The sequence below is a fragment of the Chiloscyllium punctatum genome, chromosome 38, assembly GCF_047496795.1.
Source record: "Chiloscyllium punctatum isolate Juve2018m chromosome 38, sChiPun1.3, whole genome shotgun sequence".
Classification (NCBI taxonomy): domain Eukaryota; kingdom Metazoa; phylum Chordata; class Chondrichthyes; order Orectolobiformes; family Hemiscylliidae; genus Chiloscyllium; species Chiloscyllium punctatum.
Genome location: NC_092776.1, coordinates 51,196,042 through 51,210,307, shown reverse-complemented (window position 1 = coordinate 51,210,307; position 14,266 = coordinate 51,196,042). Strand labels below are relative to the sequence as shown.

At 39.7% G+C, this 14,266-nt stretch overlaps 1 protein-coding gene and 1 non-coding gene across 2 annotated transcripts in view; both read left to right on the top strand.

Annotated features, from left to right (window-relative positions):
• The window catches only part of pcdh15b (protocadherin-related 15b), a 1,519,471-nt gene that overhangs the window by 862,795 nt on the left and 642,410 nt on the right, over nucleotides 1-14,266 (top strand). The gene's annotated exons all lie outside the window — the stretch shown is intronic.
• LOC140463748 (U6 spliceosomal RNA) lies at nucleotides 12,067-12,173 on the top strand. The gene has a single exon (XR_011954771.1). It is a non-coding gene; the product is annotated as a U6 spliceosomal RNA (small nuclear RNA).

The following is a 14,266-nucleotide window of genomic DNA, read 5'->3' as shown; positions in this document are numbered from 1 at the left end:
ACAAGAATTGGTATTAATTAATTGATTAATTGAACTAGTTCCTCTTCAAAGTGTCTATAATCACTTGGAGCTGCCAATTATATGTAAAATGACAGAAACTTTTCAACACTTAAGAATGCAGGAGTCTTTATTGCTTTGACAGCTTAACAATTCTCCTTGTCTCTTTCAGGTTGTCTTAATAGTTTGATAGACCTCCTGATAATTGTTTCTGACATATTTGACAGTTGATTTTGGCAGGTCTGTTGACACTTTAAATGTATTTATGCATTTTGTACACACAATCATACCCATATTTGACCATTCTAAAGTACATGCTTGCCTACCTTAAAGGACACCTAATCTCTCAAGGTCTCACCTTATTTCAGATCCAAAAGGATTCCTAACCTCCCTCAAAGATGCAATGTGTCCCTTTCCATAAGGGCAACTCACCTCTCCAAGGTGGTCCCCTGGCATTGCATGAAATATGCACTGTTCAGATCTGCTATTATCAAGTCTTCACTGCACGTTATACATTTCACCTTCGTTGATGACAACAATCACAGCAGGGAAAGCAGTTAATTATTTAAGTAGCCAGGTACCTCCGTGAGCCATGCATGCTCAAATCCTGACCCATTCCCATTCCTGCCCCTGAGGAAATGAGAAATACCATGTCCTGAGGCAGCACTTGCAACATCTAGCCTCTTCTACAATTTTACGCATGACAGAGCCACCTTACTGACCTAAATATCCAGCTCATAAGTGTATGTATTCTTTAAATAATTGACAAGTACAGACTTTTGAAAATGCAGATAAGAAAATGAAAAAAACAAATTATTAAAATAACATCACAGTTCAACATTATTTATAATTGTCATTAAAAAGTGGTTCAAATTAACATATTTATAGTGACTGTGTCAGGAGGGGTTAACAGCACATGATTTCCAGTACTAGACTGTGTACATCAGCTGGGATCCTTGAGTAACAAGTGAAAAACACCTTGCAAAGTTTTCTTTCAAAAGTGGTTTAAACCATATATTCCATATATAATTCCCATATTTTGAATGAAGTATTTCCAAACAGTATTTAAACAAAGTTAAAATTGCACCAAACTTTATATGTGGTTACGTTCTAAAGTACATTGAAACCATAGGTACCTTTCAGTCTATGAGGTGAATGTTGAACACATTTGGAGCTTGAGAGGGTAGTTTCAATTGATTTTATTGCAAATGCCAAAAGCAAACATGTTGAGAGAATTGTCATGGGATTGTTAGCATTTTATGTCAGCTTTCTAGTCAGGTTCACTCCTCAGGCTCTGCTGTCATGCATTGTCAAGGAACCGCTGATTTTTTTAAAAAAAATATATATTGATGCAGTACTAAATTTATAGCCAGGTCAGAAATTATACCATCAAGTTGAAATATAATTGTGCTTTTAGATGAAAATGCATTTCTGACAAAATAGAATCAGCAGTTAATTCTATAATTTTGTTGTTCAATGAACCAAACAATATATTGAGTGAAATGATGTAGAACCTTGGAACCAGAAATGTGTGAAAAGCTGCTAGAATTATGCTGTTTGGCTTTGTTCTAAAATGAATTGTACACACCAGTACAAAACACATTTTCAAAGTCTCAGTTTTCAGTGGTAATGTAAATTTTCAATTGACTCCCTCCTTATTAATGACACAAAGGAACCACGGTGAGATAACAAATCACATTTATGTTACTTTGAAATAGAGTTTCAGAAGACGGCGATGTTAGGTGGACAGAAGACACTGGCAGAGAAATGCTGTTATTGACACTTGGACATTTCACAATCAAAGAAAATGATAAATAATACTGATGTATGTTCAATTGTTACTTACACATTTTTTAGTTCTTGTTTGTGATGTTGCAGAATTTGGTTCTCACCTCATTCAAAACTGTATTTCAATTCATTATCACAGAATCATACATTCAGTCTATTGAGTCCACACCTACCCTCCAAAGTGCATCCCAACCATCTACCCTATCCACCCGCATTTCCCATGGCAAATCCACCTCGCCTGCACATCCCTGGAGACTGTGGGCAACATAGTATGGTCAATCCACATAACCTGCACATCTTTGGAGTGTGGGGGCGTCCAGAGGAAATCTGTGCAGACACAGGGAGAATATGCAAACACCACACAGACAGTTGCCTGAGGCTAGAATGGAATGTGGGTCCCTGGTGCTGAGGCAGCAGTGCTAATCATCAAGCCACCGTGCCGCTACATGATAACCAATCGCTATTACTTTTTGCACATACTTCACTAATCCCTGTTTTAGACTTGAATTTCTCTGCCGAATTTATTTACATAACACTCCATGTCAATAGTTTTCTGTGAGCAGATAATTTATGCAGATGACCAGATTCATAGTGGAAAGTAGGAGTGGCAACATGTCACCACAACACTTGTGTATGTGTAGTGGCACTTTGAATGACAAAGGCTCTCAAGAGCAATGTGGACACTATTAATAAGCAGAGACAAAACACATTCATAATCAAATGCAGATCATGTATTTGCATCAAAAAACAAATTGAAATAGACAAACTGATTACCACAGGGCACTATTAAACTCTTATTGGTATGAAATGCTTGTGTAGTTAGGTGAAGAAGATCATATACAAAATCCTTCACATCTTGAAGTGCCATGTGTCCAAGTGTTGCAGTAAAGAGACGGCATTTCTACTTTACGTTGTAAACCTAGGCAGTCCACAGAGTGTGCATTGTATTCTGCACAATATTCTTAGCACTTTCCTCTTTCTTAACGTACTAATATTTCTTCTCTCTTTCACATTCTCTGAAATTCGCACTCTCGCTTGCACTTGAACCAAGAAGAGCAAAAACATCATTGGAATGATTGATAGAACCATGAAAATTAGGAGCAGGAGTGGGCAATTCAGCCCTCCAGAAATACCGTTATTCAACCAGATCATGGCTGATCATCCATTCCCTTTAGCAATAAGAACTTCAACTATCATCTTCTTGAAAACATGCAATGAAAACAGAGAATTCCACAGGCTCACCACTCTCTGGTTGAAAAAGAAATTCTCCTTCTCTTAGTCCTAAATAGCCTACCCCATATCCTTCAACTATGACCACTGGTTGTAGACTCCAGTCATTAGGAACATCTGATTATGTGATTATCACGTCAAGATCTGCCAGAACTTTAAGGGTTTCTAAATCCCCTCATTCTTCTACACTGCAGTGAGTATAGACCTAAATGAAGTAGTCTATCTTCCTACATCAGTCCTGCCATCTAAGGAATCAATCTGGTACAATTTTATTGCACTCCTTTCATAGCCAGAGCATTCTTCCTTCGATAAAGAGACTCAATTGTATGCGATACTCCAGGAGTGACCTCACCCAACACCATTTATAATTCCAGAAAGATATCCTGCACCTAAACTCAAATTCTCTTGAATGAAGAGACAAAAAGCCTGGTGCTAGAAGAAGCACAGGCAGTCAGACAGCATCAGAGGAACAGGAGAGTTGACATTTCAGGCATAAGCCCTTGGTCAGGAAGGACTTATGCCCGAAACATAGATTCTCCTGCTCCTCTGATGCTGCCTGACTTGCTTGCTTTTTCTAGTACCACACTTTTTGACTCTGACTCTCTAGCATCTGCAGTCTTCACTTTCTCTTGAATGAAGTGTGGGGGCATCGGAAGGAAATCTGTGTAGGCACAGGCAGAACATGCAAACACCACACAGACAGTCGTCCAAGGCTGGAATCAAACATGGGTCTTTGGTGCTGTGAGATAACAGTGCTAACCATCAATCACTACCTCCTGAACCTGCATAATTACTTTCAGAGACTAATGTACAAGAACACCCAGGTCTCATTGTACGTCTGCTTTTACTAATCTATGCAGCACCTACTCACTTTGTTTTACATTTATCCACATTGTACTCCAACGCCATACATTTGATCACTTGCTCAATGTATTCAAATCACACTGAAGCATCTTTGCATCTTCCTCACAGTTCATTTTTCCCCCCCATTTTTTGTATCATTGTCAAATTTGGAGATACTATACTTAGTTCCCTCATCTAATTCATTGATATATATTGTAAATAGCTGGAGCCCAAGCACTCGTCACCACTATGCCCCACGAACTGATGCCTGCCACATGAAAAACAATGCCTTTTTTCTTACTCTTTGTTTCCTGTATGCCAAAAGCTCTCTATCAATGTCAGTACACTATCCCCAGTCCTATGCACTTTAATTTTATGTGCTAATTTCTTAAGTGGGACCTTCTTTAAAACCTTCCAAAATATCTTTTTTAAAATTCATTCATGGGATGTGTGTGTTACGGGGTGAGGCCAAAATTTGTCGTCCATCTCTAATCACCCAGAAGGCAGTTAATAGTTGACCTCATTGCTGTGGATCTGGAGCCAAGTGTAGGCCAGATCAGTTAAGGATGGCATATTTCCTTCCCTGAAGGACATTTGTGAACTAGATGGTCAATCCAAGTAAGCTGCATCATTGACTCTCTCATAGCTCCACTAGTTAAATTCTTGAAAAGTTTCAATAGATTTGTCAAGCATGATTTCTCTTTCATAATTTCATGCTGACTCTGTCTGATCCTGTCAATTTTACAAGTATTCTTTTAAACTGGATTCTAGCATGTTTTCCATGATCAATGTCAAACTAATCTGTCTATACTTGCTGTCTTTCTACCTCCTTTTCTTAAACAAAGCAGAATTTTATTAACCAGCCTCCAATCTGTGGAAACTGTTCGAAAGTCTGTAGAATCTTTAAAGATGATGACTAATGCATCCATTTCTCGGGTCACTTCTTTGTGCTTTGAGATGTGGATAATCAGGCCCCAGGGATTTGAGGGTGGAGTGTGGTTTGGTCAATGATAAATACTGTACTGACAAAGAAAACATATTTATCTGTTTTTTAAAGATAAATACATGCTTTCGGTTCGATCACTCAAGGTACAAAATTAGATTTTTCTTTATCTGCAATTTTTAAAATACACAATTTACATTTTCAAACTTACTGGCAGAAGCAGAATCCATAATAACCATTAAAATGTAAATAGGGCATGATCAGAATCAGTATAAAATAGTGGGAGATGGTCTGAAGTGGATAATTTATTTTGAATGGATTTCTTCACATTTTAACACTGCAAATGTCTGGGTTCAAACAACTGTTAAATGTTAATTGAACAGAGTCTGATTTACATGACTAAATTAGATTTTGTAACCTTTAGATAGGTTTAGCAGCAAAATAACACCCTGTGCATTACATTGTTTCAGCATTCTTTTCATTTTAACAATCCATCATTTGATGTATGAAGAGCATCACCATATGAAATCTATTAATACACGTGTTATACATTACATTCAAAAACCATGGCGTACCATTTATTGAAAATTCATTATATGCAACAATGTGGCAGGATAAGCAGTTTCAATGTTAAAGATATTATACTGTGTGATATAAACTGATTTGATAGACAGATATGCAATCTGTCCATTACTGTATATCGTATTTGTAGAAGTCACTTAATATGCTTGTTTTCCTTGAATTCACTTCTTTTTACAAATAAAACTTCTAATCACCAAAACATTTGTGCAAGATAAATATGTATGTTTTAAATATCAAGAAGTAAGAGTCCATGCAACTTTGATTGTACTTTGCATTATATTTTGCAGCTGCATCTGAACAATTCCACCTGCTATACTGTTGAGAGAGTTTTTATTACCTCCTGTCATTTCATTCACTTTCCCTGACAGGAGGTATAACCAGGTGGTATTATCACTGCACTGTTAATCCAGAGACCCAGGGAATATTCTGCAGACCTGGGTTTGAATTCAGTAAATATCTGGAATTTGAGTCCAATAGAACATAGAACAGTACAGCACAGCACAGGACTGGGCCCATTCAGCGCACAATGTGTTGACTATGACATCAAATTAAACTAATCCCTTCTGCCTGCCTTTGACCCATATCCCTCCATTCCTTGCATATTCATGTGTTTATCTGAAAGTCCCTTAAATCTCCCAATCACATCCACGTCCACCGCCACCCCTAGCAGCATATTCCAGACTCCTACCATTCTGTGAGTCAACATATTGCCCCTCACATTCCTTTGAACCTTCCCTCTCCCTAGGATTTGACATTTCAACTCTGGGGAAAAAAGATTCGAACCATCAATCCTATCTATGCATCTCATAATTTTATATACTTTTATCAAGTCTTCCCTTAGCCTCTGCTGCTCCAGAGAAAACAAACCAGGTTTTTCCAACCTATCCTTTATAGCTCATACCCTCTAATCCAGGCAGCATCCTGGTAAATCTCTTCTGCACCCTCTCCAAAGCCTCATAATGATGACCACAAATCCATTAACAATTCTCAGAAAAAAAAAATCTGTTTCACTAATGTCTTTAGGGAGGGAAACTGCCATCTTTACATGGAGTGGTCTACATGTGACTCCAGACCCACATTAATGTAATTGATACTCAAACTGCCCTTTGAGCAATTAGGGATGGGCACTAAATGTTTGCCTGGCCAGCAAAATCCTCATCCTGTGACTGACTTTATAATAAAACAAATTATGGGATGTTCCTTTACTTCATTTAGTTGAAGAAAACTGTTAAGTTTATTAACATTCTATCTTCTGTAAACTTCAAAAAAGACATTAAACTGAGGCAAAAGAGAAAATGCTGGAAAATCTCAACAGGTCTGGCAGCACCTGTAAGGAGAGAAAAGAGCTGACGTTTCGAGTCTAACTGACCCTTTGTCAAAGCTAAAAAGAAGGGAGAAATCGGGAGGTATTTATACTAGGTTAAGAGAAGGTGAGTCATGGCTCCAGGAGCAAAGGGAGCAATAAAGATGTGATAATGACAGTGCACAGAGATTTTAGGGAGATTAGGAGCTGTGAATGACCAAGGCTGAAGCCAGTGCTATGTGACAAAATATGGGGCGGATGGGTGAAGCAGAGGCAAAATGGAAAACAGGGGAGAAGGGTAGCAAAGGGGACAGAGGAGAGGAAAAGGGCGATGAGAGAGTGGGGAGCAAGAGAAAGAGAGACACTCAAGAAATATGAGGTACAGAACAGTGAAAAAAATATTTAAAGAAGATAAATAAAATAAAATTACAGAGCAGAATGAAAACAGAAGGGTCAAGGTGAGATAATCATCTGAAGTTGATGAATTCAATGTTGTGACCAGCAGGCTGTAACGTGCCTAGTCAGAAGGTGAGATGCTGTTCCTTCAGTTTGCGTTGAGCTTCACTGGAACATTGCAGCAGGCCAAGGACAGTCATGTGGGCATGGGAGCAGGATTGGGTGTTGAAGTGGCAAGCCACAGAAAGGTCTGGGACCTGATTGTGTACAGACTGAAGGTGCTCAGCAAGGCGATCACCCAGTTTGCGTTTTGTCTCTCCGATATAGAGGAGACCACATTGGGAGCAACGAATGCAATAGACCAAATTGAAAGAGGTACAAGTGAAACATTGCTTAGTCTGAAATGAGTGTTTGGGGCCTTGGATGGTGAGCATGGAAGAGGTAAAGGGGCAGGTGTTGCACCTTCTGCGATTGCATGGAAAAGTGCTTTGTGTGATGGGAGCGGTGTTAGGTGTGATGGGAAGGTGCCTTTGCTCCATCCAAGCTATTCGCACTAAGGAGGTTCAAATCAATATTGGGAAGTTGAAATCACCCATGACAACAGCCTTGTTACTTCTGTACCTTTCCGAAATCCGCCTCCCAATCAGCTTCTCTGTGTCTCTGCTGCTTTTGGGGTGTGGGAGAGGGGGGGGGGGGGGGGGTGAAGGTGGGAAGGTCTATAGAAATTTCCCAATAAAGTGATTGCTCCTTTCCTGTTTCTGACTTCCACCCATAATGACTCTGTAGACAAACCCTCCTCGACAATTTCCCTTTTTGCAGCTGTGATACTATCCCTGATTACCAATGCCACTCCCGCACCTCTTTTACCTCCCGCCCTATTCCTCTTTAAGCATCTAAATCCTGGAACATCCAACAACCATTCCACTTCTGTGATATCCAAGTCTTTGTAATGTCCACAACATTGTAGCTCCAAGTACTGATCCATGGTCTAAGTTCATTACCCTTATTCCTGACACTTCTTGCATTAAATTAGACACACTTCAACCCATCACTTCAACACAACAGCATAATAATGCCATTTAACGGCAGCCCCATGATTAATTTCTACTGTTTTATGCAAAAAATGTACATCTCTATTTAAGTAATATTACTTTGTATCTGAGGCAAAAACACAGGTTTCAGTTTGGCATTAACGACTAATCAGCACTTGGGCTTTGCTGCTTAAAGAGCCTAACCTTGACCATATGAACATCAAAGAAAGTAAAACTTGTTAATTTCTAGCAGGCTGAGAAAACCCTAAGTCTTTCATTTTTCTAGCATTTTGCTGATGACTGCACATGTTACAGCCAATAAAATACTTTGTAAAATGTAATAACTGTCTTAAAGTCTGAAATATATAGCAAGCTGGCACATGACAAGCTCCCACAAACATTAGTGTGATTACTACAAGATAATCTGTTTATGTAATGTTGATTGAGGAATAATCCCTGATCCTATTCAAAATAATGCCATAAGATATTTTACATCTGGCTGAGCAGGCACATGTGTTCTCTGTTTAATGTCCTAGCAGCATCTCTGACAGTAAAGCACTCCCTCAGTACTGCAGCAATGTGTTAAATGTGATTCTGTGTTGAAAACCTAGAATTGGGATTTTAACTCCTTGTGATTCAGAGTTGAGAGTGCAATAAACTGAGCAACAGCAGACACAGATAATTAATCTTGAAAACATAAAGGCTCGTTTGATGCACGTGCATACGATCAGGGGATAAGAAGTAAAACAGTTGAGTGGGCTTTCACAGCTCTCGCCCTTGTGGTAGTGGGAATAGAATCTGGATGGTGAATTTAGGCTGAGGTGAGAGACTGGATAAAAGGAGTGTGGAAATAGAGGTTACACAGCCAGTTTAATAGAGAAGAGGTGAGTGTAAAGTATGAATAATCCCTGGAGAGAAGCAAATGTACTGTGACGCAATGAAGGTGTGTGGATATAATGGGAGAAAGGGGTTGTGAAATGATTCAGGAAGGAGATGGGGAAAAGATCTGTTAAATATATGTTCTGCTCATTCCCCACTTGCAATTATTGGTGACTGCTTTTCCACCACTGCACTATCCATTACCTCCTACACGTTTCAGGGGTTTGAGGGAAATTTAGAAGATGGAAACTTAATTGAAGGAGAGAGATGTAGTGCCAAATCAGCAAAGAGAGTCAGAGGGAAGAGGATACACAGCAACTAAAAGATGGAGATGTCAGAAATATGCCAAGGTATTATGTTCTCAGACTAACCACATGGAAAGCTACAGGGGATGAGCCAGTGTAGGGTTTTTAATCTAGTGCACTTATATCTACAACTTTGTTTTGGAGGGAAAATCCCGATGATTTCCCTAAGCCCTGAAGTTGAAAACCATTAACAACTCTCTGGCCGAAAAAGTTCCTCCTCATTTCAGTTCTAAAGTTTATGCCCTCAGCTCCTAGTCTCTGCAACTCATGGAAATGTCTTCCCATCCATTCTGTTTAGGCCTTTCGGCACTCTATAAGTTTCAATCAGATCCCCCCATTTTCTTCTAAATTCCATGGAGTACAGAACAGAGTCCTCAACTGCTCCTCATGTGACAACTACTTAATCCCTGGGATTATTCTTGTAAACGTCCTCTGGTCACCCTCCAACGCCAGCACACCCTTTCTTAGATAAATGTCCTAAAACTGCTCACAATATTCCAAATGGGGTCTGACCAGGTCCTTACGCAGCCTCAGCAGTACATCTCTGTCCTTGTTTTAGCCATCTTGAGATGAATGTGAACATTACATTTGCCTTCCTAACTGCCAAAATCAATCTGCATGTTAACCTTAAGAGAATCCTGAACTAAGACTCCTAAGTCCCTTTGTGCCTCAGATTTCTGAAGCCTTTTCCCATTTAGAAAATAGTCTTTGCTGATATTATTCCTACCCAAGTACATAACCTCACACTTCTACACATTGTATTCTGTCTGCCATTTCTTATGCCCACTGCCCTAGCCTGTCCAAGTCCTTTTGCAGTCTGTCCACTTCCTCAAAGCTAGCTGACCCTCAATCTATCTTTATGCCATCTGCAAACTGAGCAACAATGCCCTCCGTTCCTTTGTCCAGTTTGTTAATGTGTAACATGGATAGTGGTGGTCCCAACTGTTATGGACCAGATCAGACCCCCCCCTCCAAATATTTGAAGAAACTAGCCTAGACCATAACTTTTCTCATTTTAAAGGTAAATGTGAATTGTGTGTTCCAAATGTGATGTGACTAATCAAACTACTCAACTTTAAGCAAAAAAAAAACAATTTATTTAAATACTACAGTTAAAGTGCACACAAAAGAAAGAAGAATTTACAATAACTTATCTATTGGAAAACTTAACCAAATAATATATATAGACACAATTACTAATTAACTGTTCTAATGTAATAATGTTCCATAAACACACCTTGGCAAAAAAGTAAATTCAGACACAGATTTTTAACTGCAATTCTCTAATCCAAGAGGAAACATCATCAAGAGAGGTTTCTGAGAAAGTAGCAGCTAGGAATCAGTTTCTGAAGCTCCAACCCTCTGGGTCCCAAACAGCTTTTGACTGTAACAGTTAATAAAAACTAGAAACCCTGGTCTGAGAGAACAAGCCATTCCCCTTCCATTGTTACAACTGTTTTTAAAAAGAAAACTTAAAAGCCTCTTAAAATGTTGACTTAGTCTCCAATAGCCACTTCAGCACCTCTGCCTTTCCAAACTCTCTTCAATTAACCCAGGACACAATAACTTTTTTTAAATGACAGCATCATCATACAACACTAATCTCTGCAGAACTGCACTAGTCACCAGCTGCCATTCTGAAAAACACACCTTTATCCCCATTGTCTGCTTTCTGCCAGTCAGCCAATCCTCTATCCATGCCAGTACCTTGATCCTAACACCATGGACTTTTACCTTGTTTAGCAGCTTCCTGTGTATTCCTTGTCAAAAGGCATCCTGGAAATCCAAATAAATCACATTCACTCTCTCTTCTTTGTCTAACTTGCTCTTTACCTTCTCAAGGATTTTAGCAGATTTGTCAGACATGATTTCCTCTTGATGACTCCCTGTTTTACCATGCACTTCCAAGTGTTTGCAATCTCATCCTTAATAATGGACTCTAAAAATAGGTCAGGCTAACCATCCTATACTTTCCTGTCTTCTGTCTCCCTCCCTTCTTAAACAGAGATGCTACATTTTATCATTTTCTGATCTTCTGAGATCTTTCTTCACTTCAGAGATTCCTGAAAGATCACCACCAATGCCTTCACAAATCTCAACTAATGGGTGATTTCACCACCTGCAGACTGTTCAGCCTCCCCAGCACCATCTCCTTAGTGATGGCCACTACATCAACTTCTTTCCCTGACACTCTTGAAATTCTGGTATGCTATTGGTGGATCCATGGTGAAGACTGATACTAAGTATCCATTCATGTTCTTTCTATTCCTTTTGGCATCTCTTATGATATTTTCTAGAACAGCTATATTTTTGTGTAGCCTGGAGTGACAGCTAAGAAACCTTTCTCTCTAGGTTTAGTCTGAATTGTATCACTTAATTGCTTTGCCATAATTTTAGTGAAAAGGCAAAGCAGTATTAGTCCAATTGTGATTGACCTCCATTTTTCTATGATTTTCAGGCATTCTGTGTCTTCCTTTTTAGGAATCGGGAGCATTCAACTCTTCTTTATGACTTTCTCTCATTCCTTTAGTCTCAATTATTATTTCTTCAGCCTCATTTTTTTGATAGTTCAATGTCCACTCTCGCCTCTCTCTTACCTTTTATATATCTAAGAACACTCTTGCAATCTTCTTTTATATTGCTAGCTAGCTTAGCCTCAGATTTAATTGTGTCCCTCATTCTTGCTGTTTTGGTTATCATTTGCAGGTTTTGAAAGGCTTCCCAATCCTTTGGCTTCCCACTAATCTTCACACAATATTCTCCTTCTTTGTGCTCGCTTCGGCAGCACATATATGAAAATTGGAACGATACAGAGAAGATTAGCATGGCCCCTGCGGAAGGATGATGTGCAAATTCATGAAACGTTCCATATTTTTTGGGCGGCATGGTGGCTCAGTGGTTAGCACTGCTGCTTCACAGCACCAGGGACCAGGTTCAATTCCAGCCTTGGGCAACTGTCTGTGTGGAGTATGCACGTTCTTCCCGTGTCTATGTGGGTTTGCTCCGGTTTCCTCCCACAATCCAAAGATGTGCAGGTCAGGTGAATTGACCATGTTAAATTGCCCATAGTGTTAGGTGCATGAGTAAGGGGGGGGGGGGGGGGGTGGGGGTGGTGGGTTGCTCTTCGGAGGGTCGGTGTGGACATGTTGGGCCGAAGGGCCTGTTTCCACACTGTAGGGAATTGAATCTAATCTAATCAGAATCTAATTTTGCTTTTATCCTATCCCTGACGTCCCTTGTCAACCATGGCTGCCTTGTTCTCCCCTTAATATGCTTCCTCTTCCTTCGGATGAATTTTTGCTGCACCTTCCAAAATACCACGAGAAACTGCTCCAACATTTTCCCATACCAGGGTCCTCCTCCAACCAACTCTGTTCATCTCCTCTCACATGTTTTTGTAGTTACCTTTACTCAGTCATTATATCTGATTCAACTTTCTCCCTCTCAAACTGCAGGGTGATTTCTATCATATTACGGTCACTGTCCCCTCGGAATTCCTTCACCTCAAGCTCACTAATCAAGTCTGCCTCATTACATGTCACCAAATCCAGAATTGTCTGTTTACTAGTGGGTCTATCACAAGCTGCTAAAAAAAACCGATCTCATAGAGATTCCATGAAATACTTTTCTTGGGATCGGCTACTGACCTGATTTTCCCAGTCCACCTGCGTATTGAAATTCCCCATGTTTATTGTAATGTGCCTTTTCTATCTCCTGATTTATTTTCCTTGCCACATCTTGGCTACTGCTAGGAGGCCTGTATATAACTCCCAGTACAGTATTTTCCCTTTGCAATTCCTCAACTCTACCCACACAGAATCAGCACCTTTTGACTCGATATCACTTCTTGCTATTGATTTAACTTAATTTCATTTCTTACTAATAAGGCAACCCATCACATCAGTTCATCTGCCTATCCTTTAAATAGGACACATACCTTTAGATATTTAGTTACCAGCCCTGATCCCCTTGCAGCCATGTCTCCGTTATACCCACAACATTATATCTGCCAATTTTAGCCTGTGCTACCAGCTCATTCACCCTGTTTCATATACTGCTTATATTTCAGTATAACACTGTCAATCCTGTGCTGATTGATCCCCTTCTTGTTGAACCCAGTCTTTGGGACTCTTGATCCTGTCTATTCGCCTGTCTATGTTATCACTGATTGCAACGATATTTTTCTTTCTTTACCTGTCTTGAATAGCTCCTTGTACCATAGTGCTATTGTCAGATTGCTCATCCTCTTGATATTCCTTGTCATCCACACATATTGTGCAAGAATCTGAAACCTGTTAGACAAGCTCAAGAGTTGAGTCTCCTTCACCTCTACCTGCCTTGCTCATGGTCACACCCTCCTGTCCATGACCACTGACCGAATTTGAAGTAGTTAATCTAATGGATGTGATTGCCTCCTGAAACACAGCATCCAGGTAACTGTCCCCCTCCCTGATGTGTCACAATTTGCAGAACTCAGTCTCCAGCTCATCCACTCTGAGCTGGAGTTCATCAAGCAATCCACACATGTGGTCACTATGAATTCCAATGGGTTCCATCACCTCTCTCATCATGCAGGTCCAACACGTCACCTGGCCCTACATTTTTTTTTACATAGTCCTTAATTTTAATTTTAAACATTTCCTACTGATCTTTGAGTTTGCAACCTGTAAATATTTCTCATGGTTATATTCAATCTGAAACTAAGCCACAGTAGATAGTTGAATGAACAGATATTAGTAGTCAATGAATTTAAGGTTTTGCTTTGATGTCACTTTTTCTTTTGTGCTGGGCTCTTGATTCTGGGCTTATTTAATCCTATGAAAAGACCTTATAAACTATGAACCAACAAAAGCAATTACCTCTTCTCATCTGCACTGAATTCCCACAATGCCTCAAAATTCCCTGAGCTATATGCTCATTCTCTCTCTGGGTGTGATCTCTTCTTCATGACTATATGCAGTTATAGACG